Genomic DNA, 25,982 nt, shown 5'->3' with positions numbered 1-25,982 from the left:
AGATGAACAGCGAAATGGCTACTGAGAGGAGGGAGGCAGGAAGAGAAGTAGAAGCCACTCCCAGTTTGAATCAACTTAATTGACAGCAACATAAGTGAGCAGTAACAACACTGGCCAATAGATATCAGCATAACATTTGTAGCTGAATGAACTTTAGTTTCTGAAACCAAGTAAAGGAGAAAGTCTTCCCACAGTGGAGGTATATATGAAGGTACAATTGTACCTCTGCATCCTGTTAATGTAAAATTATGCAGCCTGACGAAGGTTAAACATGTAAGTGAAAAAATGGTACCACTGTCATCAGTGTATTGGATCAGTGTGTCATCAGTGTATGGTCCGTGAGTCCCTTTTTACCATCAGTGTTTTTCATGGATGGATAAATAAATAAATGCATTATAAAGCTTCTCATATCCCTCGCAGTGTTAAATACGGACAACAAATGGATGTCACACGAATGCCACAGCATTTTCATCCGTGATACTGTGGAAATATATATAGCAAATACCTCCAATTATAAATGTAGTATAGCTCTTCTGATTCACTATGTCGCTTAGTTCATGTTCAGGCCATTGCAGTAACTTACAGTTGAAACCAGAAGTTTACATACACTATATAAAAAGACAAATATGCATATTTTTCTCAATATCTGACATGAAATCAGAATAAACCTTTCCCGTTTTAGGTCAATTAGGTTACCATAATTTTTAATATTTGCCAAATGCCAGAATAATGAGAGAGAGAGAGAGAATATTCAACTGTAGGTATCCATAGTTATGTAAGAGGGTGACCAGGACAGTCATGCGCCTTCTCCCTCTGTATGTACATAATGTTATACCCTGTTTTATATATGAGTATGTGTTATGACCAACTGTCTGATGTGTCAGTTACAGGGCCAGTATGGGTTAGTTCAAGTAGAGTATAGCTTAGTGCAGGTAATTGGCGTAGTCTGCAGGACGAAATCATGCATCGTGAGAACGAGACAGGTGAGGGGAAGATTTCAGTGAAAGGAAAGATGGCGGATGATGATGCGGAGGCTGGCGATAGCACCGCTCATCGTGGGCGTCCTGAGTGCAAAACGGCACAAAAAACTGTATGGCATCGACGCCAGGTTGGGCTGAGACTGCGGCCCCCTGTGAGCTGTGTCCGCCTATGGTGGGCACGGCGAAGAAAGAAGAAACCCTGCCCACCATTGAAGATCCCAGAAACAGAGTCAGAGTGATAGGAATTGGTGGAGGCGGCTCCACCCACGGACGTGCAATGCCTGGAGGGAGGATCCCTTGTGTTAAGCAGTGCAGCACCATTGCTGGAGGTGATGCTGGAAGTGCAACAGCTCAACATCATGTCTTTCCGTGGAGGCCTCGGGAGAATGAAGTGGGACCGGCGCAAGACGTGCCAGGAGATGGAGCGGCAGGAAAGAGAAATTCAAAAGGCCTGTGCAGCCAGCTGTGATAGCCGCAGTACAGGTGGGAGTCATCCAAGAGAAGAAAAGGGGAGAAAAGCTTGTGCGCTTCCAGTTATATGTCCCCGCGCAGGTGGCGGTCACTAGACAGGAACTCCCCATACTGCTGAGTCACCTGGTGCTAAAGCGGGCTCTCAGGGGAGTGTTAGGTCTGAATCAGCAAGCCTGTCAACATCGGAGACAAGAAGCCGGAGCAGCAGCGGAGGGTCTGCCTCCAGTGGTTCATCCTCTGGGACCACCATCATCTACATTCAAAGCCAGGGAGTGGCCCATTAAGGCGGTCACAGGGGAATCCCTGAGTGAAGGGGCCACTTTAAAAGTGTCTTGTTGTGCTAGTTGCACTGAAAAATAAAAAGAGGAATGGATGAGACTGTTCTGCATCTCTTAAAGGGCAAGGAGCCCTAATGGCACCAAAAGGAATTGGCCACAGTTGAAAGAGAGGAATCTTTCTTCTTTGTTTTCCCCCCTCCAAGTTCTTGCGCCTGTTGCACATTCCCCTGCTGGATTACGGGACTGAACCCTGATAGGGTTAAATCTCCCACACTAAAGGACTGTGTGCAACTGCTCCATTGACTGTGCTCTTGTATAGGAGCTATTGAGCAACACATGGTTCTTAAAGGGACCATGCTCAGCAAAAAGGAGGGAGGGGGAAAACTGTCAGGACGACCCGAGGATCGTTCCGGGTCACTGCTCCAGGACTGTCAGAGCTGATGTAAGTTGGCCAGTGGGCCATTGTGTTATTAACAAGGACTTCCTGTGTTTGGTAAACCCGGAGCAGGATTTGCTGGCCAATGGGCCTGTGATGGACATTTTTTGTGGGTCCCAGGAGCAAGGGGACCGGGGTCAGATGGACCCTTGTTTAAAGGAACTTGAACATTTGTGATTAGTCCCTTACAGCGGAGGGACTAGGGTCAGGCAGATCTGCCTGGTTCTTCGGATGACCCGATGAATGAGCCAGGTCAAAGGACTCTGCCTTTGTATGTGGGCAACTACTAAAGTGGGAGAAAATGCCGGTCAAGAGAAACAGACTTGAACTCTCTGTTCCAGGGTCCTAACCGAGTGGGACCGAGGTCAAGGTTGACCAACAGAAGAATTGATCAAAATGTGTTAATCTATTGTGCATGTTATATAAAACTATGTGTTGAAGGTTTTAAATGTGCATTGGTGTTTTTACAGGTGCTCTCCTGGTCGGGACGACCATGTTTTAGGAGGGAGGAATGTAAGAGGGTGACCAGGACGGTCATGCGCCTTCTCCCTCTGTATGCACATAAAGGTATACCCTGTTTTATATATGAGTATGTGTTATGACCAATTGTCTGATGTGTCAGTTACAGGGTCTGTATAGGCTAGTGCAGGTAGATTATAGCTTAGTGTTGGTATAGTATTAGATTAGTAGAAGAGTAGTGCAGAAGTGGGTACTATAGCTTAGAGAAAATGTGGTTGTAAGTTAGGAAAGAGTTAAGGGGTTTAGGAGCTGTTCCAGTGTGGGAGCAGCAGGTTCAGTGAAGAACTGAGACACTTCCTGATTGCAGGCAGTTCTAGTGAGAGTGAGAGAGATGTAACAGCATAGCAGTTGGTGGTCCAGGGGGCACTGGGGGCACGGTCTTTCCAGCAGCAAACAAGCCTCAATCAGAAACTCTGAAGCAGATATTTCCTTAATGTTCAGGGCCTACGGTCCACAGAAGCTACAGAGAATTGTGTGTTTGGAAATGTTCTCAGAAGGGGAAGTCTCATGGGAAATAGTACAAAGACAGTACGGGATTCTTAGAGCTGCGAGTGTCTCATAGGCGAAGAAGGTCGACTATGGAAGGAACAGCTCAGGACAAAAGGACAGTGAACATCATTACGTGTGGTGCATCGGACAGTAACCCTGGAAAAGTATGTGATCAATGCTGCATGCTGTATGAAGTTGATTTCAAGTGTTCAAGTAAAGTTCTTTTTTATAAAATGGAATGGAAGTCCCTAAATGTGTGTGCGGCGGTTCCTGAGGTGGAAGAAGCAAAGACAGCAGAGATTTGCAACCAAAACATGAGTGTTCTGCACCACACGCACAGCACTGGAGAATTGGGACATTTGTCTTTGTCAGGGAGCCAGGGTGTAGGCACACATCAGCCCCTCGCCACAACTACGACCCTGTGCCCCTCACAGTTACAACCACTAACAGCTAGATAACTGTCACTATATGAGTGGTCATAATCATGTCTACCTAAGCTACTGCAGTGCCCTGCACATGGGGTAAGCGACAAAGCGAATGAATCGGAAGAACTATACTATATTTATAATTGAAGGTTTTGCTAATATTATTATTATTATTATTATTAATATTATTATTACTATGCATACTACATATTGGAATAGGATCTTGGAGATGGGAATAGCCCTTTAAAGTATATATATGTAGGTAGATAGATTTGATGGCTGTTTAAAGCGGAATTGTCACCAGATCTAAAGTGACCAGTATTTGCTTTTCTGTTACTTTATTTCCACTGCTCCACTGAGTATGCAGTTTTTTTTTTAATCTATCATATGGATCCAGTGATATGGACCTTCTCATTTGGTGCTAATTTTTATAGTGTTTACCAAGGGGTTGTTGCTCACAGGGTAATAATGCATAACAGCCTAAACACATGGCCCCAGGGAGTCATGTGAGTCACGCCCCCTAGGTATAGACTGTAAAGATTATAAAAATTTTACTAAATAAAAAGTCACATATCTATTGCAGATGTATCTGAAATAAAGCTCGAGAGTTATGGACCTTTTTATTAAGTGCTCTTTTCTATGTTCTGTCCGAACAAGGGGCTGCGGCTCACAGAGTAATAATGCATAGCAACCTAAAGATATCTCCCCAGAGAATCCTGTGAGCACCGCTCCTTTGGAAAAGATCATTGCTATAGTGCTACCATCCTGCTCTCTGTAGGCACTATAATGAGCCTTTTGCCTGTTATTTACACCCCCCTCTGCTAATGATGAGACCTCAGAGCATAATAAGGTACACTAAATTCTCAATGAATAACTTTGCTCTCTACAATTTGGCAGATTTGATCAACTCTACTTGCCATACTCACCTGCAATGTATTAGACTTGTCAGATTTATTTTGACAGGAGACCTAGTACACCTTTCTTATAGTAGGGTTTTAAAGAATCCCCTACCTCGCAGACCCATAAGTCATTGCTTGAGCTCTGGGTGGCAATCACTGATACCACAAGATCGTGGTACTGGGTTGCCGGTGGGGCTAAAGAAAGAGCCCCCTCCCTCTCACAGCAATCTAAATGCTGTGGTCGCTATTGACTGCAGCTTCCAGAGGGTTAAAAAAACAGCTACTAAAAAACTGTGTTTTTTTAGGTATTTAACCCATTCTCAAAATTTTGCATACTGTTTTTATATTTCCCAAGGTGTTTCCTCAAATTGATGTACCGGTAAGTCTACGTGATCATGTGGGTACTGGAACAGTGCCCGGCGTGATCACCGTGGAAGCTCAGCTTAACAGACAGCCGAGCTGGAGCAGCAACAGCCAGGACTGGTGGCAGCTCCAGTGCCCGCATGATCACCAGGACTGACAAGGACATCCATTTGCAGGAACACCTTGGCAAATAGGATACCAGTGTGTAAAATTTTGATAATGGTTTAAATACCTAAAAAAAACTTGGGTGTTAGCTGGTCGCTGTTTTGGTTTTCACCACCCTTTATTTGCTTTAATTTTCTATAATAGAATATTCTTCATATCAAGTTTTGCGAACTGCTAAACTCTATTTGATTCTTATTGTACTTTTGTAGCAGTGTGTATTCTTATGGGATTGTTAATTAAGACTAATCTGAAGTCTGGCCAACGAAACTCCTTTCTTTATTAGTACAAGAGTAAGAAATGCTCGATACATAATAAATAGCTTTTTCTTTTTTTCTTTCAGCAGTTTCCATTTCCTACAACTCATGAACAAGTCACTTTCTAAGGCTTTGTAGATCAGATGTCAGTGTTCAACAAGCTGTCGGTATCTGTCAGAATCATTTTTCCGAACCACTGAAATGTCAGCGGTATAGTGATAGATTTACACATTTAAGGAAGTAAAAATAGAACATTTTGCTATGGTAAGAGTTTGTGTGAGGATATCCATAAACCATTATGAGCTATGACAAGTTAAAAAGTCCTATCCTATGTAGAGCAGATATCTGGGTCACCTTGAACTAACACATACTCTACAGATTGTGTCATTTAAAGTCTAGGTGCCAGCTGTCCACACGAAAGCAAATTGTTGGGTATCAAAGTCAAAAGTCTAGAGATATATTACAAAGTTCCATTAAAACTACCCCAAATGGTTACACCAAATAGGCTTCAGCCCACTTGTACTCTACAGAAGGAAAACCGAGTCCCTAGGGCTCCACATTACAGAGTTATAGGAACTTTGTGTGTTGACATATGGTGCTACTCTGTGACATCATATTTTGGAGATTTTCTGCCATAAATAATAAAAGTGTAATAAAAAAGACTTGTAGTTCACATGAAAAATATATTGTCAGTGGTACAACTTGAAGCCTGTGGGCTCTAATGCAAAATATCCAACAAGGCACCTAACTATCATGGATTTTTATTAGTATTGGTCTTCACTCTTCTCATAATGGTCAAAGAAACCTTTTGGGTGCCCAGACTCCAGTGCCCCGGTGCAACTGCATCCCCTGTACTTACTATAGTTGCACCACGGTCTTTGGGATGTGTCTACATGGAATCAGAGGAATACATACAAAGTGTGCATTGTATACAACTTTAAAGGGGTTGTCCACTACTCAGACAACACCTTCTCAATCCCTATTTTTCAGGGAGAGTGAGGCCAGCACTAGTGTTGAGCCACCCCCGTAGTGTTCGAGTTCGGTTCGGTTCGTCGAACACCCGTGTGTTCGCCGAACTGTTCGTCGAACTGTTCGCCGAACACCTTCAAACACCGTTAAAACCAATGGCAGCCAAACAAAAACACATAGAAACACATAGAAAACACCTTCAAAGGTGTCCAAAAGCTGACAAACTGCTCAGAAGACATAACTAACACATGGAAAAGTGACAAGTACATATAGTCATGCGAAAAGAAAAGAGGTGAAGGAGTAAAAGGAGGGGGAGACACAGATATAGGCATGTCATGCATTTCAAAAATCCAAAAAGTGAGAAGCCGACACTGCCAGTCCGTTCCTGCCCGTGCCACCTCCGTGTCGCCGGGTTTGTGCCAGAGCCGCGGTGGACCCTGACGGCCAGCCCCCCTCTCCCAATACTGGTGCCTGTCCGCTGGTGGGTCGAGCCCCCCCGCGGTGGGGGGGGAGTAACATCTGCAGAAGAAAGACCTTCTTCCAGCCAAACTAACATGTCGACTTCTTTTCGTGGACAATGTGATACGATCCCTTTGTTACGGACACGCCCATCGCTACAAATTCCAGATGAGGCACAAAAACAGCAGGTGCTTCAGCGGATATCAAGTGCTCCTTCAAGTGGGCTCTCCTCCACCTCAATTTCAACATCACAAATACTCCAGTTCTCAGAGGTGTCACCCCAATCGCACTTGCTTCCTCACAGCTCCCAAGTCTCCAGCTGCCCGTCTGAGTATGGGGTAACACAGATGGTTGAGTCTGCAGAGCTGTTTACTCATACTATAGCCTGGGAAACGGAGGTCTGCTCCAGAGCTTCTGTTAATCCAGATGAGGAAATGATCTGCACTGATGCCCAGAATCTTTATAAGTCGGATCCAGGACCAGATGAAGAAGGTTGTGAGCATAATGTAGACCCTCATTCCCAAACTGTAACTCCTGTTGGTGGAGACAATGATGAAGACGATGATGAGACTCAAATACCTGATTGGAGCGACAACTTGACTTTTCGGTCAGGGCAGGAAGAGGTTGGCTTTGGGGACGACGGGTGTGATAACAAGGTTGGAGATCCCACTTACTGTCAACCCACAGTCAGCCAGTCGATGAGGTCACCCGGGCCTTTGCCTGGCCTTGGGGATGTCGCGGTGGTCGGCTCCCTGGCCCATACCCTGGGGTCACTCTTAAAAAGGGTGGATAATTGTTAATTTTATAAGAGTTTGTGACGCCACCTGTGGTATCTGGTGAGAAGCACCAGCGCTGCAGCAGTCCACTGAGGCCCGTGATAAGGCAGCTCGATGGTATAGCTCCCCACAGGTGGAGCTAGGTCTCAGGGCAGCGTATGCAGGGGGAATGCAGGACAGGCGAGACCCAGCTGGGTCAGAGCAAGAACGGGAACGGACACGGTAGTCACTTCAGTACCTTTTACAGGAGGAAATTCAGGCACATCCCGGAGCACTGTAGGGTGAAGGGTGCATATCAGGATCCTCCCCAATGAGCGGGTGTAGGGCCTCCTGTTTCTTGCTTCTGCGTAGTAAGTTTCTGACCTGCCTGGGGCTAGGCCTAACTTTGTCTCTGTCCTGCACTGGCTGACCTTGTGGTAGGGCCTTCTCTTGGAGTTCACGCTCCCAGTATGCGGGGCCTAAGCGTCTCCTGGCTCTGTTACGTATCAGCACGTTAGCGATCCTGGGACTTGTAGTTCTCCAGGGATTCCGGTTATGCCTTACTGGGTCATAGAGATCCCGGTAAGCTCGGATCCGGTGTCCGGTAAATGCTTCGGGGTGAGCTGGTTAAGCTCCTCTGCCCCTTATGTACTAACTCGCCACTCGCCTTCGGCCTACTCGGGCCCTCACTAGGCTATACACACTAACGGCAGCTTGCCGCGCTTCACCGATCTTATGGCGCGGGCACACCTTAAGCTCTATCTGGGCTCCCTGAATCTAGCTAGCAGGAGCCTCGTGCTCCACTGCTGAACTATTAACTGAGTTCTCTAAACTAGACTGTGCTCCACTGCAGACTGACCTCTCTTAGGCTTCTCTACTGCAGGAACTCTTCAGAGGAACTGAACTGCCTAGCTCCACCTTCCCTATTTATATCCCTAACGGGCTCCCTCTGCTGGTCTGAGGTGGAAGGTGGAGATGTGTGAATGTTTATGGGGGCCTCTTGTGGAGGATTCCATCAATACACTCTTCTAGGATCTGTGATACCCAGCGCAGCGGGGCGTCACAGATGTTATTGACGACGAGGTTAGGTTGCGCCTTCCTGGACAGAGACAGAGTACTGGAAGCACGTCAACAACTGCATCCTCAACCACAACTCTGCCTCTGACCACAAGTCGTAGTGGCTCTTCAGGTCGCATGGGCTCTAAGCCTTGCATAGCCTGGGCATTTATTCAGATCGATAAGGATGACTCAACTCGTGTTATCTGTAATATTTGTCACCAAAAGCTAAGTAGAGGCCAAAAAATCCATAGTTTGAGTACTTCATGCATGAACCGGCACATGGACATGAAGCATAAGTTGCAGTGGGAAGCTCAGTGTGCTACAATGCGGCCTAGCCGGCCGGGCCAACCACCGTCTGCCCCATCTTGTGCATCCGCGGCCTCTTCGTCCTCTGTGACTGGGAGGACAGCAGTCACACATGTTTTTGGACGCAGACCTGCCACCTCTTTACCTGCAACAGCCAGTGTGATTGGCAGGTCGTCAGTTCATTGGGAAGTTGAAACACCTGCTGGTGTTGAGCGCTCTCTGACATCGAGAGCACCACCTTTGGATCAAGGCAACCTAACATGTCCGCCTGCATCTTCCTCACAGACCGGCAGTTTGCCGGGGACACCCTACTCAACCCCGTCTAAGCACAACAGCCAGCCCTCAGTCCCTCAGATAAGGAAAAGTAAAACACCATTTCCTCCTAGGCATGAGAAAGCTAAGAGGTTGAATTTCACGATCTGCAAGCTGTTGGCTACAGAAATGCTGCCTTTCCGCCTGGAGGACACAGTGGATTTTTGAGACCTTATGTCCGTCGCAGTGCCCCAGTACCAGATGCCCAGTCGGCACTACTTCTCAAAGAATGGTGTGCCTGCGCTCCACCAGCATGTCGCACACAACATCACCGCTTCTTTGAGAAACTCTGTGTGTGACAGGGTGCATTTCACCACAGACACTTGGTCGAGTAGGCGTTACATGTCGCTGACTGGGAACTGGGTAACTATGGTGACAGCAGGACAAGGGGCTGCTGTCCAAGTCTTACCGTCCCCACGAGTTTTGCGTCAATCCTCTTTATCTCGAAGTTCCTCCTCTGCTTCTGCCTCCTCAACTTCCTCTCGGTCCTCCACCTGCACCCAAAGCCTGTCTGGTAATGCCACCTGCATTCTAACTGCGCAGAAGAAATCCTGCACACCTCCTTACTATGCTGGCAGCAGGGCTCAAGGGCATCAGTGTTTTCTTTGAAATGTCTGGGAAATGTGAGTCACACAGCTGAGGACTTGTGGTCAGCTCTGGAGACCCAGTTTCATGAATGGTTGTCTCCACTGGACTTGCAACCAGGGAAGGCCGTGTGCGACAATGCTGCAAACCTGGGTGCGGCCCTTCGCGGGGCAATGTTACACACGTGCCTTGTATGGCTCACGTGTTGAACCTGGTTGTCCATAAATTTTTAGCCCACTATCCCGGACTAGATGGCCTTCTGCAGAGGGCACAGTCGCTGTGTGCTCACTTCCGCCGTTCGCATCCCGCAGCTCAACGACTTACATCTCTACAGAAGTCGTTGGGCCTGCCAGTTCACTGGCTGAAATGCGATGTGCCGACACGGTGGAATTCAACTCTGCACATGTTGCAGCGACTGTGGCAGCACCGACAAGCCCTGGTGCAATACGTTCTGACGTATAGCCTGGGCCAACGAGATCCAGAGGTGGGGCAAATCACGCTGCAGGAGTGGTCTCAGATCAGGGACCTATGAAGTTGACGCGCCCCCTGGGCCGTGGGGTACCCTGAGCCGGGCCGGTAGACGCTGGGGGTTGTAGTCACTGTGGCGGTGACCCGGTCCGTGACCCAGGGCGGTCAATCCAACGGTAATTTGTATATATGGATTTTATATTGTCCGACTACGCCACCTGTGGAGTGCGGCCAAAGGGGCTGCCGCTGCGGAACAGTCCTCTGAAGCTGGTGGTTTTGCAGCAATGGTATTATTACTCACCACAGGAAGAGTGTAGCTTCAGGGCAGTGTGGGTGGATGATGGTGGTTGTAGTGCAGGGAGTCAGTAATGAACATAGAGTCCGTGTGATGCAGTCCCAAGATCTTTACTCACAGTTGTTGCAGTCCAGATTACAGGTACCAGAGCAATCTCACCCGTCGTGCTGTGCGTACTCAGTGACAGGCACAAGTCCTTGGCGGGCGACTTGTGTTCCGTCCCCTGGGTCCTATGTGGCTACCTTCTTAGTGAGACTGGTGTGGACTTTTGCCTGCAGTACATGAAATGCTGCAGCCTCCGGTTTCTAGTTGAGCCTTGCTGTTTCTCCTCTAGTTGAGGGACCGGTTCCCCTTATCTGGCCTGACCCCTCTACCTCCTGGTAGCAGCGGGAGTACGGGTGGCCTTCTGCACGGCCCGTAGACCTAGGGTCCCTTCGGTTCCTGGAGCCTTCCTGCTCCCTCTCCTCTCTTCTCTCCTTCAGTCCTGGGCCTCCCAAGCTAGGCCCGCCTCCGGAGCAGAGCTCATGCCGAGCCTCTGCTCCTGTCACTTTTCCTCCTCTGACTGGCTTGCTCTTTCTAAGATGGCTTCCTATTTATACTCTCCCTGTCAAGTGCTCCCCTAAGCTGCTCCCCTAAGCACCCACTACATAGGACCCTCCCACCAGCTAGGGACCTGGGACTGTGCTCTCCCTTAGGAGCAATCTCGCCCTACCCCCACTGCGGGTATGTGTTGGATGCAGGTGTTAGGGTCCCGAGCCATACGCCTTCCTTACCTGAGGGTGAGATACCACACCTCTGGGTGAGATGCAGTAACTCTGTGGCGACTGAACCCTCAGGGGCGCCACACACCCTTCTGCACAGTTTTGAAATGGCGACGAAGATGTTTAGTGCTGACGACGATGCCATTATCAGCATGACTATTCCGGTGATTTACATGCTGGAGCACACATTAAACAGAATTCAGAGTCAGGTGGTGGGATAAGAGGAGGTGGAGGAAGTAGAGGAGGAGTCGTATGCGGAAGGGATAACATCTCCAAGGTCCAGACGGTTGGCAGCACCAAGGCGGCAGGCATGGGAGGGTGGGGGAGAGGGATTAACCAGGGCGCATGGTAGCAGCCAAACTGTTGAGGAAGGTGCAGGAGCCGAGGAAGAAGTGGAGGATGAACTGGCGATGGGCATGGAAGACTCATCAGATGGGGGAGACCTTGATCACATTTCTGTTGTGCGAGGTTGGGGGGAGAGGGCAGAGGAAGGAAGCATGATTCTTACCTCGCTACCAACACAACAAGGACTTGGTCCTCCTGGATGCGCAAGACACATGAGTGCCTTCTTGCTGCACTACCTGCAACATGACCCTCAGATTGCAGAATTCGAAGTAATCCCGACTACTGGGTTGCCACACTCTTAGATCCCCGGTACAAAAGTAAATTTGCCGAAATAATTCCTGCCATAAAAAGGGATTGACGCATGCAGGAGTATCTGCAGACGCTGTTGCAGAATCTTACATGTGCTTTTCCACAAAACACCAGTGGTGCACGAAGTGAATCTCACAGTTCTAACTTGTCAACCGTGGGACTGTCGAGTCTTCATCACTAGTGTTGAGCCACCCCCGTAGTGTTCGAGTTCGGTTCGGTTCGTCGAACACCCGTGTGTTCGCCGAACTGTTCGTCGAACTGTTCGTCGAACACCTTCGAACACCGTTAAAACCAATGGCAGGCAAACAAAAACACATAGAAACACATAGAAAACACCTTCAAAGGTGTCCAAAAGCTGACAAACTGCTCAGAAGACACAACTAACACATGGAAAAGTGACAAGTACATATAGTCATGCGAAAAGAAAAGAGGTGGAGGAGTAAAAGGAGGGGGAGACACAGATATAGGCATGTCATGCCCTTCTAAAATCCAAAAAGTGAGAAACCGAGACGGCCAGTCCGCTCCTGCCCGTGCCACCTCCGTGTCGCCGGGTTTGTGCCAGAGCCGCGGTGAACCCTGACGGCCAGCCCCCCTCTCCCAATACTGGTGCCTGTCCGCTGGTGGGTCGAGAGAGCCCACCTGTGGTGGAGGCAGCTCTAAGCTTTTTAATTTAAATTGTCCCTCTAATTTGAATGAATACACTTTAAATCCATTTACAAGGATCTATTGGAGGGCAAGTCTCATGCCAGCAGCCGCGTAATTCCAGCTCCAGTAGCGTCCACTAAAGCTGCTGCAGTTAAAAAGCTTTTATAAGGATCGAGCTCGGCTGTCCACCGCAAGGCATCCTAGTGCCAGTCCCAGCCCCTATGCCTTGGGGTGCCTCCTGATGCTCTTCACTAAGTATCCCGTGGTCCTGAAGCATTTCCTTTGAAAAAATTAAGTGTCCAAACTACAGGTGGTGTAGCTTGCTTAACAGCCGGGATAATCCGCTGACTAGCAGACACTGCTACTAGGCACAAAGTATTTCCTGGGCTAGATGCAGTTAAAAATTTGTAAGTAGATACTCTCGTTGGATGCTGAGAAAGCATTCCATAGAGTCTCCTGGCACGCCATATATGATTCTCTTAAAAAGCTTGGGGTAGGGGTCTAGGGGACCCTTTTATAGCCAAAATCACGGCCCTGTATCACAATACGTCACCTAGGCTGAAGATAAATGGAACTGTAGCACCGAGGGCTCGGTTGCTACAGACGTATTGCACCTCACCCAGAGGTGTGATATCATACTCTCAGATAAGGATGGAGTGTGGATCAGGACCCGACACCTGCATGCATTACACCACATTGCCATGGGGCAGGGCGACCAATATGCCCCTGAGATGGGCACGACAGTCCCTGTCCCTGGCTGGAGTGGGGGGAGGGAACACTGAGGAAGGGGAACCCTGCAGTGCAGGAGCAGGGAGGAAGCAGTTCCTGGGTGCATTGAGAAGGGAGTATAAAAGGTGGGCACCATCTTAGTTCAGTGCAGAGAAGTCTGAGCAGAAGTGGCAGGGAGCAGGGGCTCTGCATGAGCTCTGCTCCGGAGGCGGGCCTAGTAACAGAGGCCCAGGTCTGCAAGAGGGAGAAGGAAGGAAGAGGAGCGGAGAAGGCTCCAGGAACGAGGAATGAAGGGATCCCAGGGGTGCGGACGGGCGAGTCGCCACTGCACGCCCGAATCCACCTGCGTGGAGGGGTCAGGCCAAAGGGGGAGACCGGTCCCCAAACTAGTGGAGGCAGGAAACGACCCTCAGCTAGAAACCGGAGGCTCTGACATTTTATGTGGCGCAGCCCCTTGCTCCACCCGCTAGGAAGGCACCACATAGGGTCAGGGAAACTGGCGCCAAGTTTACCAATAGGAGGCCCGAGGCAGCCGGACAGAAGTGTTGGTAAGAAAGGCCAGACAAAGGACACACAAAGGGGGTCCTGTGAAGCGCTCCAAAGTTATCTGGGAGTTGTCTGAGCCCCTCACCTGGTGAGCACAGTACGACGTGGGCAGCCGTTACCTGCAGACGTGGTCTGGATAATAAGAACTGTGAGTAAAGGCCCTGAACAGCATCACTGACTCCGTGTCGTTACTGCTGCTGCCCTGCACCATCACCCCATCCTCCGCATACACTGCCCTGAGGCTATACTCCTCCCGTGGGGAGTTATGCTACGCTCTGCTGCACCCACAACACCAGCCTTAGCGGTCTGCCCTGTAGCGGCGGTTCACTCTGACCGCAATCCACGGGTGGCGTAGTCGGACATTTAAACATCAAAACCACATAAATAGTTCCGCCACTGGTTTGACCGCCCTGAGCCACGGAACCGGATCGCCGCCACGAAGACTACAACCACCAGCATCCACCAAAAAGGGTCCGGCTCCGGGTGTCCCAAGGCCCAGGGGGTGCGTCAGAACATTTTCATCACCTTTCACAATCACCAATGGGACAAGGCAGGGATGTCCTCTGTCCCCTCTCTTATACATCCTAGTGACGGAGCACCTGCTCTCATCAATTCGCCATAACCCCAATATTAGGTGGATTGAGGTGGGAGGCACCGAGTACAAGTGCTCTCTATTTGCTGATGATGTCCTAGTATATATCACTCAATCACATATATCCATCCCTGCTGTTATGGCTGAAATAGATCACTTTGTTACATGGTAAAATTTTAAAATCAATGCAGCGAAGTCTGAGGCCCTCGATGTCTCCCTCCCTAAATCCATATAGGATTCCATCCAGTCCAACTTTCCCTTTGCCTGGCCCTCACAGGGTATCAAATACTTAGGAATTCCTATTCATAGAGACCTCTCCCATCTATGTTATCTTAATTTTGGGCCCTTTATTGAACAATTCCATACAGACCACGGTTGGCAAGTTAGAACTGTAAGATTCACTACGTGAACCACTGGTGTTTTGTGGAAATGCACATGTACACCGCGTTCCAAATTATTATGCAAAAAGTGTTTAGGAGTGATAAGGGAAGAATTTGTTTGTTTGTCAGTTAAACTCATTGATGGTGATGTGTGTCAGGGCTCTTTATATCACTGTAAGCAATTGCAGACACCTGTGCTAATTAGTTTGGCAGGTGTGTCCAATGAAAGGCAAGACTACTTAAGAAGGCTCTCTCACATTATTAAGCAGCCTACATTTTCTGCCAAAATGGGAAAGAAAAAGGATGTGTCGGCTGCTGAGAAGCAACAAATTGTGGAGTGTTAAGGTCAAGGCATGACTACAATCAACATTGTGCGATGATCAGGATGAAGTGTCTTGGCAATCAAGAAGTATGTAGCTGATTCACAGTACACACGTGTGCGTGCTGATAAGGGCAAATTGAGGACTCTTTCCTACAGGCAATTACGTCAGGTTGAAACAGCAGCGGCAAAAAAGCCTTGTCATAGCAGCAGACAAGTTTTTGAAGCTGCTTGTGCCTCCAACGTCCCCCGAACAACAAGATGCAGGGTCCTTCAGAGGTTTGCAGCTGTGCATATGCCATCCTGTCGACCTCCTCTATCCACTTCACACAAGCAGAAACGGCTCCAGTGGGCCAAACATTACATGAAGACTGATTTCAAAACTGTTTTGTTCACGGATGAGTGCCGTGCAGCGCTCGATGGTCCAGATGAATGGAGTGGAGGATGGCTGGTTGATGGACACCCCACGCAAACACGGCTACAGCGCCAACAAGGAGGAGGTGGAGTAATGTTTTGGGCTGGAATCATGGGGAGAGAGATTGTCGGCCCCTTTAGGATCCCTGAAGGCGCTAAAGATAAACTCCATAATGTATGTGGATTTTCTCAAACAGCACTTCCTGCCATGGTTCAAGAAGAAGAACCGTGTATTTCACAGCAAGATCATTTTTCTGCATGATAATGCACCATCTCATGCTGCACATAAAACATCTGCATCTCTGGCTGATATGGGCATAAAAGGGGACAAACTTATGGTGTGACCCCCATGCTCCCCTGACCTCTACCCCATTCAGAACCTTTGGAGCATCATTAAAAGGAGTGTCTATGATGGCGGGAGGCAGTTCACATCTAAGCAACCGCTCTGGGAGGGTATTCTGTCCTCATGCAAAACAATTGAAGCAGAAATCATCCAAAACCTGACAAATTCAATGGACGAGAGAGTTCAGAAGCTCCTTTCGAACAAGGGGTCCTATGTGAAAATGTAACATCACCTAGAATAAAGTTTTGAGTTGAAAACTGTTTGATTTCAGTTTCTAACAACCTGCTAATGCTTATAATTTCAAAAATGACCATTTTTTTGGTCTTTATTAAAATGAAAAGGTTGATCGAAAAGTTTGGGGGATCTAAGAGTGTGGCAACCCAGTAGTCATGATTACTTCGAATTCTGACAATATGAGGGTCATGCTGCAGGTAGTGCAGCAAGAAGGCACTTATGTGTCTTGCGCATCTCGGAGCCCCAAAATTATTTTCCGGGCTAGATGCAGCTAAAAATTATTTTTAATTTTAAATCTGGTGAAGCTTATTATAGATGGCCTAATAGGATCAGTGCTGCACACTGCTACAAAGCCCAAATTATTTTCCAGTCAAGATACAGATAAACATGATTAGTAATTTGAAAGCTTAAAACGGTTGGTAGGGTGATTTTAACCAATCATCAAGCTTTTACTCTCCCCAGGATGACACAGGGGTAGAAAAGTCGTTTCGGATCCATGATTTGTTCATCTTTATGAACGTGAGTCTGTCTACATTATCAGTGGAGAGCCGCGTGCGCTTATCTGTCAGCACACCACCAGCAGCGCTGAACACACGTTCAGACAGAACGCTGGCTGCGGGGCATGACAAGATCTCCAAGGCGTAAGTGGCTAGCTCCGGCCATTTATCCAGATTGGAAGCCCAAAAAGAGCAAGGGTCCAGTGACACAGTCGTGGCTTCAATGTTTACTTGGAGATACTCCTGTACCATCGTCTCTAGGCGTTGACTATGTGTCAGACTTCTTGTCTCCTGTGGCCTTGCAAAGGATGGGCTAAAAAAGTGGTGAAATGATTCCGCAAAATTGATGTTACCAGCAGATACTGTGGTTCTGTTACGGTTTGAGTGCTGAACACTTGACGGTCCCACGGTTGGCAAGTTGGAACTGTGAGATTCACTACGTGCACCACTGGTATTTTGTGGAAAAGCACATGTAAGATTCTGCAACAGTCTCTGCTGATACTCCTGCATGCGTGCATCCCTTTCTATGGCAGGAATAATTTCTGCAAATTTACTTTTGTACCGGGGATCTAACAGTGTGGCAACCCAGTAGTCAGGATTATTTCTAATTCTCACAATTCGAGGGTCATGTTGCAGGTAGTGCAGCAAGAAGGCACTCATGTGTGTTGCGCATCCAGGAGCACCAAGTCCCTGTTGTGTTGGTGGCGAGGTAGCAATCATGCTTCCTTCCTCTGTCCTCTCCCCCCAACCTCGCACAACAGAAATGTGATCAAGGTCTCCCTCATCTGATGAGTCTTCCATCAGTTCGTCCTCCACTTCTTCCTGGGCTCCTGCACCTTCCTCACTAGTTTGGCTGCTACCATGCGCTCTGGTAAAATCATCTCCCCCACCCTCACATGCCTGCCGCCTTGGTGCTGCCGACCGTCTGGACCTTGCAGATGTTAGCCCTTCCGCATACAACTCCTCCTCCTCTACTTCCTCCACCTCCTCTTGTGCCACCACCTGACTCCGAATTCTGTTTAACATGTGCTCCAGCATGTAAATCACCGGAATAGTCATGCTGATAATGGCATCGTCAGCACTAAACATCTTCGTCGCCATTTCAAAACTGTGCAGAAGGGTGCATAGGTCCCTGATCTGAGACCACTCCTCCAGCGTGATTTGCCCCACCTCTGAATCTCGTTGGCCCAGGCTATACGTCAGAACGTATTGCACCAGGGCTTGTCGGTGCTGCCACAGTCGCTGCAACATGTGCAGAGTTGAATTCCACCGGGTAGGCACATCGCATTTTAGCCGGTGAAGTGGCAGGCCCAACGACTTCTGTAGAGATGTAAGTCGCTGAGCTGCGGGATGCGAACGGCGGAAGTGAGCACACAGCGACCGTGCCCTCTGCAGAAGGCCATCTAGTCTGGGATAGTGGGCTAAAAATTGCTGGACAACCAGGTTCAACACGTGAGCCATACAAGGCACGTGTGTGACATTGCCCCGGCGAAGGGCCGCACCCAGGTTTGCAGCATTGTCGCACACGGCCTTCCCTGGTTTCAGGTCCAGTGGAGACAACCATTCATGAAATTGGTTCTCCAGAGCTGACCACAACTCCTCAGCTGTGTGACTCACATTTCCCAGACATTTCAATGTAAAAACCGCCTGATGACGTTGAGCCCTACTGCCAGCATAGTAAGGAGGTGTGCAGGATCCCTTCTGCGCAGTTAGAAAGCTTGTGGCATGACCAGACAGGCTTTGGGTGCAGGTGGAAGACCGAGAGGAGGTTGAGGAGGCAGAAGCAGTGGAGGAAAAATAACATAAAGAGGATTGACGCACAACTCGTGGGGACGGCAAGACTTGGACAGCAGCCCCTTGTCCTGCTGTCACCATAGTTACCCAGTGCCCAGTCAGCGACATGTAACGCCCCTGTCCATGCCTACTCGTCCAAGTGTCTGTGGTGAAATGCACCCTGTCACACACAGAGTTTCTCAAAGAAGCGGTGATGTTGTGTGCGACATGCTGGTGGAGCGCAGGCACACCTTTCTTTGAGAAGTAGTGCCGACTGGGCATCTGGTACTGGGGCACTGCGACGGACATAAGGTCTCGAAAATCCTCTGTGTCCACCAGGCGGAAAGGCAGCATTTCTGTAGCCAAGAGCTTGCAGATGGTGAAATTCAACCTCTTAGCTTTCTCATGGCTAGGAGGAAATGGTCTTTTACTTGTCCACATCTGAGGGACCGAGGGCTGGCTATTGTGCTTAGACGGGGTTGATAAGGGTGTCCCCGGCAAACTGCCGGTCTGTGAGGAAGATGCAGGCTGACATGTTAGGTTGCCTTGATCCAAAGGTGGTGCTATCGATGTCGGACAGCGCTCAAGACCAGCTGGTGTTACCACCTCCAAAGAAAATGATGACCTGCCAATCACGCTGGCTGTTGCGGGTAAAGAGGTGGCAGGTCTGCGCCCCAAAACAGGTGTGACTGCTGTCCCCCCAGTCACAGAGGATGAAGAGGCCGCGGATGCACAAGATATGGCAGACGGTGGTTGGCCCGGCCGGCTAGACCGCATTGTAGCACACTGAGCTTCCCACTGCAACTTATGCTTCATGTCCATGTGCCGGTTCATGCATGAAGTACTCAAACTATGTATTTTTTGGCCTCTACTTAGCTTTTGCTGACAAATGTTACAGATAACACGAGTTGGGTCATCTTTATCGATCTGAAAAAATGCCCAGGCTATGCAAGGCTTAGCACCCATGCGACCTGAAGAGCCACCACGACTTGTGGTGAGAGGCAGAGTTGTGTTTGAGGATGCAGTTGTTGACGTGCTTCCAGTACTACGTCTCTGTCCAGGAAGGCGCAACCTGACCTCGTCGTCACTAGCATCTTCCTCCACCTCCTCTGCTGACCTCATCTCTTGGCTGACTGTGGGTTGACAGTAAGTGGGATCTCCGACCTCATCATCATCACCCTGTGCGTTATCACACCCGTCGTCCTCAGAGCCAACCTGTTCCTGCCCTGACAAAAAACTAAAGTTGTCGCTCCAATCAGGTATTTGAGTCTTATCATCGTCTTCCTCATTGTCTCCACCAACAGGAGTTACAGTTTGGGAATGAGGGTCTACATTATGGTCAGAACCTTCTGCGTCTGGTCCTGGATCCGACTCATAAAGATTCTGGGCATCAGTGCAGATCATTTCCTCGTCTGGATTCACAGAAGCGCTGGAGTCGACCTCTGATTCCCAGGCTATAGTATGAGTAAACAGCTCTCCAGACTCAACCATCTGTTCTACCTCATACTCAGACAGGCAGCTGGAGATTTGGGAGCTGTGAGGAAGCAAGTGCGATTTGGGTGACACCTTTGAGGACTGGAGTATTTGTGATGTTGAAGTTGATGTGGAGGAGAGCCCACTTAAAGGAGCACTTGATATCCGTTGAAGCACCTGCTGTTTTTGTGCCTCATCTGGAATTTGTAGCGATTGGCGTGGCCGTAAGAAAGGGATCTTATCACATTGTCCGCTAAAAGAAGTAGACATTTTAGTTTGGCTGGAAGATGGTCTTTCTTCTGCACCTACCCCACGGACACAACCTTTTTTCCCCTTCCCAACACGCCTATTCCCCTTTCCACCAGCAGCAGGCCTTTTTCCACTCATTTTGGTGGTTAACTAATTCACAACTCTGGAGTTGTTTGCACAAAAAAACAATGGATGGTAACCGAGCAGAGCTGAGTGGCCAAACTGTGGTATTAGGCCAAAACTATTGGCTGGGTTAGATGCAGAAAAAAATTATTTTTAATTTGCAACCTGATGGAGGTCAGTATAGATGGACTAATAGACCAAGTCCCACACACTGCTAGAAGCCCAAATATTTTTTCAGAGCTAGATGCAGAAAATTTTTTTATTCAATTTGCAACCTGATGGAGGTCAGTATAGATGGACTAATAGACCAAGTCCCACACACTGCTAGAAGCCCAAATATTTTTTCAGAGCTAGATGCAGAAAAAAATTATTTTTAATTTGCAACCTGATGGAGGTCAGTATAGATGGACTAATAGACCAAGTCCCACACACTGCTAGAAGCCCAAATATTTTTTCAGAGCTAGATGCAGAAAAAAATTATTTTTAATTTGCAACCTGATGGAGGTCAGTATAGATGGACTAATAGACCAAGTCCCACACACCGCTAGAAGCCCAAATATTTTTTCAGAGCTAGATGCAGAATTTTTTTTTATTCAATTTGCAACCTGATGGAGGTCAGTATAGATGGACTAATAGACCAAGTCCCACACACTGCTAGAAGCCCAAATATTTTTTCAGAGCTAGATACAGAAAAAAATTATTTTTAATTTGCAACCTGATGGAGGTCAGTATAGATGGACTAATAGACCAAGTCCCACACACTGCTAGAAGCCCAAATATTTTTTCAGAGCTAGATGCAGAAAAAAATTATTTTTAATTTGCAACCTGATGGAGGTCAGTATAGATGGACTAATAGAACAAGTCCCACACGCTGCTAGAAGCCCAAATATTTTTTCAGAGATAAATGAAGAAAAAAATTATTTTTAATTTGCAACCTGATGGAGGTCAGTATAGATGGACTAATAGACCAAGTCCCACACACTGCTAGAAGCCCAAATATTTTTTCAGAGCTAGATGCAGAAAAAAATTATTTTTAATTTGCAACCTGATGGAGGTCAGTATAGATGGACTAATAGACCAAGTCCCACACACCGCTAGAAGCCCAAATATTTTTTCAGAGCTAGATGCAGAAAAAAATTATATTCAATTTGCAACCTGCTGGAGGTCAGTATAGAAGGACTAATAGAACAAGTCCCACACACTGCTAGAAGCCCAAATATTTTTTCAGAGCTAAATGAAGAAAAAAATTATTTTTAATTTGCAACCTGATGGAGGTCAGTAGAGATGGACTAATAGACCAAGTCCCACACACTGCTAGAAGCCCAAATATTTTTTCAGAGCTAGATGCAGAAAAAAATTATATTCAGTTTGCAACCTGATGGAGGTCAGTATAGATGGACTAATAGAATGATGCTATGCCCAAAAGATTTTACTTCACTAGGTGCAGTAAAAAAATTGGTATTCTATACACAGGTGGTATATCTTGCAACACAGATAGGCTACTCCACTGACTAACACACTCTGCAATAGGCCAAAAAGGATTAGCTTTGCTAGATTCAGCCAAATGCTGTGAAAAAAACTTGCACAGCACTGGCACAGACCTGCCTGGCAAAAACTGATAGGAACTGATGTAACCTAGTCCTGAAAAGGACTCCAATTACAATTAGTCTTTACTCCCACAATCTATCTATTTAAGAGCACAGACCTGCCTGATAAAAGTCGTAGGAAATGCTGTAAATTAGTCCTTAAAAGGACTGCAATCACAACTATTCCCTACTCCCAAGCTATCTGTATATTTGTGCGAAAATTGGCTTGAAATTAACAAGGTATAGCGCACACAGCAACAGCGGTGCCGTCTAACACGCAGCTGCAGCAGTGAGAAAATGGTGGCGACGGGGAAAATGGCTTGGTCTTATAGGGCAAGGACATGTGACATACACTGCCAATCACACATGCCCTTGCTTGTGTGAAAAAAAGCACTTCGCTCCGTGTGTGCGCTGCTGATAGGCTGACAGATTGCACCTCCCCACTGCAAATGCGGGAAAGAGAAAAAAAAATGGAGATCTTCATTGTTCCTGCAGAGATCCATCCCCTGCCCCTCCCCCCGCCCCGCTGTACACTCAAACTGCGTATTAACATTAATTTTCATCATTACTGAGAAAAAATCCAGTTATGATTTTGGTGCACGAACAGTTATCGAACATAACCTCGAACAGCCGAATTTTTCTCAAATTGTTCGTGGTCGCCGACCGGCTCGAACACCGCCCAAAACAGCTCGAATTTGAGATTGGCGAACAGTTCGAGTAGAACAACGCTCATCTCTATTCATCACTCAAACCGTAACAGTAACACAGTATCTGCAGGTAACAGCAATTTTGTGGAATCGTTTCACCACTTTTTTAGACCATCCTTTGCAAGGCCACAGGAGACAAGAAGTCTGACACATAGTCAATGCCTAGAGAGGATGGTGCAGGAGTATCTCCAAGTGAACATCGAAGCCATGACTGTGCTAAGCCTTGCATAGCCTGGGCATTTTTTCAGATCGATAAAGATGACCCAACTCGTGTTATCTGTAACATTTGTCAGCAAAAGCTAAGTAGAGGCCAAAAAATACATAGTTTGAGTGATTGGCAGGTCATCATTTTCTTTGGAGGTGGTAACACCAGCTGGTGTTGAGCACTGTCCGACATCGATAGCACCACCTTTGGATCAAGGCAACCTAACATGTCCACCTGCATCTTCCTCACAGACCGGCAGTTTGCCGGGGACACCCTACTCAACCCCGTCTAAGCACAATAGCCAGCCCTCGGTCCCTCAGATGTGGACAAGTAAAAGACCATTTCCTCCTAGCCATGAGAAAGCTAAGAGGTTGAATTTCACCATCTGCAAGCTCTTGGCTACAGAAATGCTGCCTTTCCGCCTGGTGGACACAGAGGATTTTTGAGACCTTATGTCCGTCGCAGTGCCCCAGTACCAGATGCCCAGTCGGCACTACTTCTCAAAGAAAGGTGTGCCTGCGCTCCACCAGCATGTCGCACACAACATCACCGCTTCTTTGAGAAACTCTGTGTGTGACAGGGTGCATTTCACCACAGACACTTGGACGAGTAGGCATGGACAGGGGCGTTACATGTCGCTGACTGGGCACTGGGTAACTATGGTGACAGCAGGACAAGGGGCTGCTGTCCAAGTCTTGCCGCCCCCACGAGTTGTGCGTCAATCCTCTTTATCTCAAAGTTCCTCCACTGCTTCTGCCTCCTCAACCTACTCTCGGTCTTCCACCTGCACCCAAAGCCTGTCTGGTCATGCCACAAGCTTTCTAACTGCGCAGAAGGGATCCTGCACACCTCCTTACTATGCTGGCAGTAGGGCTCAACGTCATTAGGCGGTTTTTACATTGAAATGTCTGGGAAATGTGAGTCACACAGCTGAGGAGTTGTGGTCAGCTCTGGATAACCAATTTCATGAATGGTTGTCTCCACTGGACCTGAAACCAGGGAAGGCCGTGTGCGACAATGCTGCAAACCTGGGTGCGGCCCTTCGCCGGGGCAATGTCACACACGTGCCTTGTATGGCTCACGTGTTGAACCTGGTTGTCCAGCAATTTTTAGCCCACTATCCCAGACTAGATGGCCTTCTGCAGAGGGCACGGTCGCTGTGTGCTCACTTCTGCCGTTCGCATCCCGCAGCTCAGCGACTTACATCTCTACAGAAGTCGTTGGGCCTGCCACTTCACCGGCTAAAATGCGATGTGCCTACCTGGTGGAATTCAACTCTGCACATGTTGCAGCGACTGTGGCAGCACCGACAAGCCCTGGTGCAATACGTTCTGACGTATAGCCTGGGCCAACGAGATCCAGAGGTGGGGCAAATCACGCTGGAGGAGTGGTCTCAGATCAGGGACCTATGCACCCTTCTGCACAGTTTTGAAATGGCGACGAAGATGTTTAGTGCTGACGATGCCATTATCAGCATGACTATTCCGGTGATTTACATGCTGGAGCACATGTTAAACAGAATTCGGAGTCAGGTGGTGGCACAAGAGGAGGTGGAGGAAGTAGAGGAGGAGGAGTTGTATGCGGAAGGGCTAACATCTGCAAGGTCCAGACGGTCGGCAGCACCAAGGCGGCAGGCATGTGAGGGTGGGGGAGATGGTTTTACCAGGGTGCATGGTAGCAGCCAAACTAGTGAGGAAGGTGCAGGAGCCCAGGAAGAAGTGGAGGACGAACTGATGGAAGACTCATCAGATGAGGGAGACCTTGATCACATTTCTGTTGTGCGAGGTTGGGGGGAGAGGACAGAGGAAGGAAGCATGATTGTTACCTCGCCACCAACACAACAGGGACTTGGTGCTCCTGGATGCGCAACACACATGAGTGCCTTCTTACTGCACTACCTGCAACATGACCCTCGAATTGTGAGAATTAGAAATAATCCTGACTACTGTGTTGCCACACTGTTAGATCCCCGGTACAAAAGTAAATTTGCAGAAATTATTCCTGCCATAGAAAGGGATGCACGTATGCAGGAGTATCAGCAGAGACTGTTGCAGAATCTTACATGTGCTTTTCCACAAAATACCAGTGGTGCACGTAGTGAATCTCACAGTTCCAACTTGCCAACCGTGGGACCGTCAAGTGTTCAGCACTCAAACCGTAACAGAACCACAGTATCTGCTGGTAACATCAATTTTGCGGAATCATTTCACCACTTTTTTAGCCCATCCTTTGCAAGGCCACAGGAGACAAGAAGTCTGACACATAGTCAACGCCTAGAGACGATGGTACAGGAGTATCTCCAAGTAAACATTGAAGCCATGACTGTGTCACTGGACCCTTGCTCTTTTTGGGCTTCCAATCTGGATAAATGGCCGGAGCTAGCCACTTACGCCTTGGAGATCTTGTCATGCCCCGCAGCCAGCGTTCTGTCTGAACGTGTGTTCAGCGCTGCTGGTGGTGTGCTGACAGATAAGCGCACGCGGCTCTCCTCTGATAATGTAGACAGACTCACGTTCATAAAGATGAACAAATCATGGATCCGAAACGACTTTTCTACCCCTGTGTCATCCTGGGGAGAGTAAAAGCTTGATGATTGGTTAAAATCACCCTACCAACCGTTTTAAGCTTTCAAATTACTAATCATGTTTATCTGTATCTTGACTGGAAAATAATTTGGGCTTTGTAGCAGTGTGCAGCACTGATTCTATTAGGCCATCTATAATAAGCTCCACCAGATTTAAAATTACTAATCATGTTTATCTGTATCTTGACTGGAAAATAATTTGGGCTTTGTAGCAGTGTACAGCACTGATCCTATTAGGCCATCTATACTAAAGCTTCACCAGATTTAAAATTAATAATAATTTTTAGCTGCATCTAGCCCGGAAAATAATTTTGGGGCTCCGAGATGCGCAAGACACATAAGTGCCTTCTTGCTGCACTACCTGCAGCATGACCCTCATATTGTCAGAATTCGAAGTAATCATGACTACTGGGTTGCCACACTCTTAGATCCCCCAAACTTTTCGATCAACCTTTTCATTTTAATAAAGACCAAAAAAATGGTCATTTTTGAAATTATAAGCATTAGCAGGTTGTTAGAAACTGAAATCAAACAGTTTTCAACTCAAAACTTTATTCTAGGTGATGTTACATTTTCACATAGGACCCCTTGTTCGAAAGGAGCTTCTGAACTCTCTCGTCCATTGAATCTGTCAGGTTTTGGATGGTTTCTGCTTCAATTGTTTTGCATGAGGACAGAATA

The 25,982-nt window shown here is 47.8% G+C and overlaps 1 pseudogene; it reads left to right on the top strand.

Annotated features, from left to right (window-relative positions):
• The first annotated feature begins 961 nt into the window (after nucleotides 1–961).
• Nucleotides 962–25,982, top strand: part of LOC141258624 (dead end protein homolog 1-like) — a 108,744-nt pseudogene continuing 83,723 nt past the window's right edge.

This window comes from Phyllobates terribilis, unplaced genomic scaffold (genome assembly GCF_046119375.1).
Source record: "Phyllobates terribilis strain yellow unplaced genomic scaffold, ASM4611937v1 Scaffold_3__8_contigs__length_932513732, whole genome shotgun sequence".
NCBI lineage: Eukaryota > Metazoa > Chordata > Amphibia > Anura > Dendrobatidae > Phyllobates > Phyllobates terribilis.
This window is presented reverse-complemented; position numbering and strand designations above follow the sequence as displayed.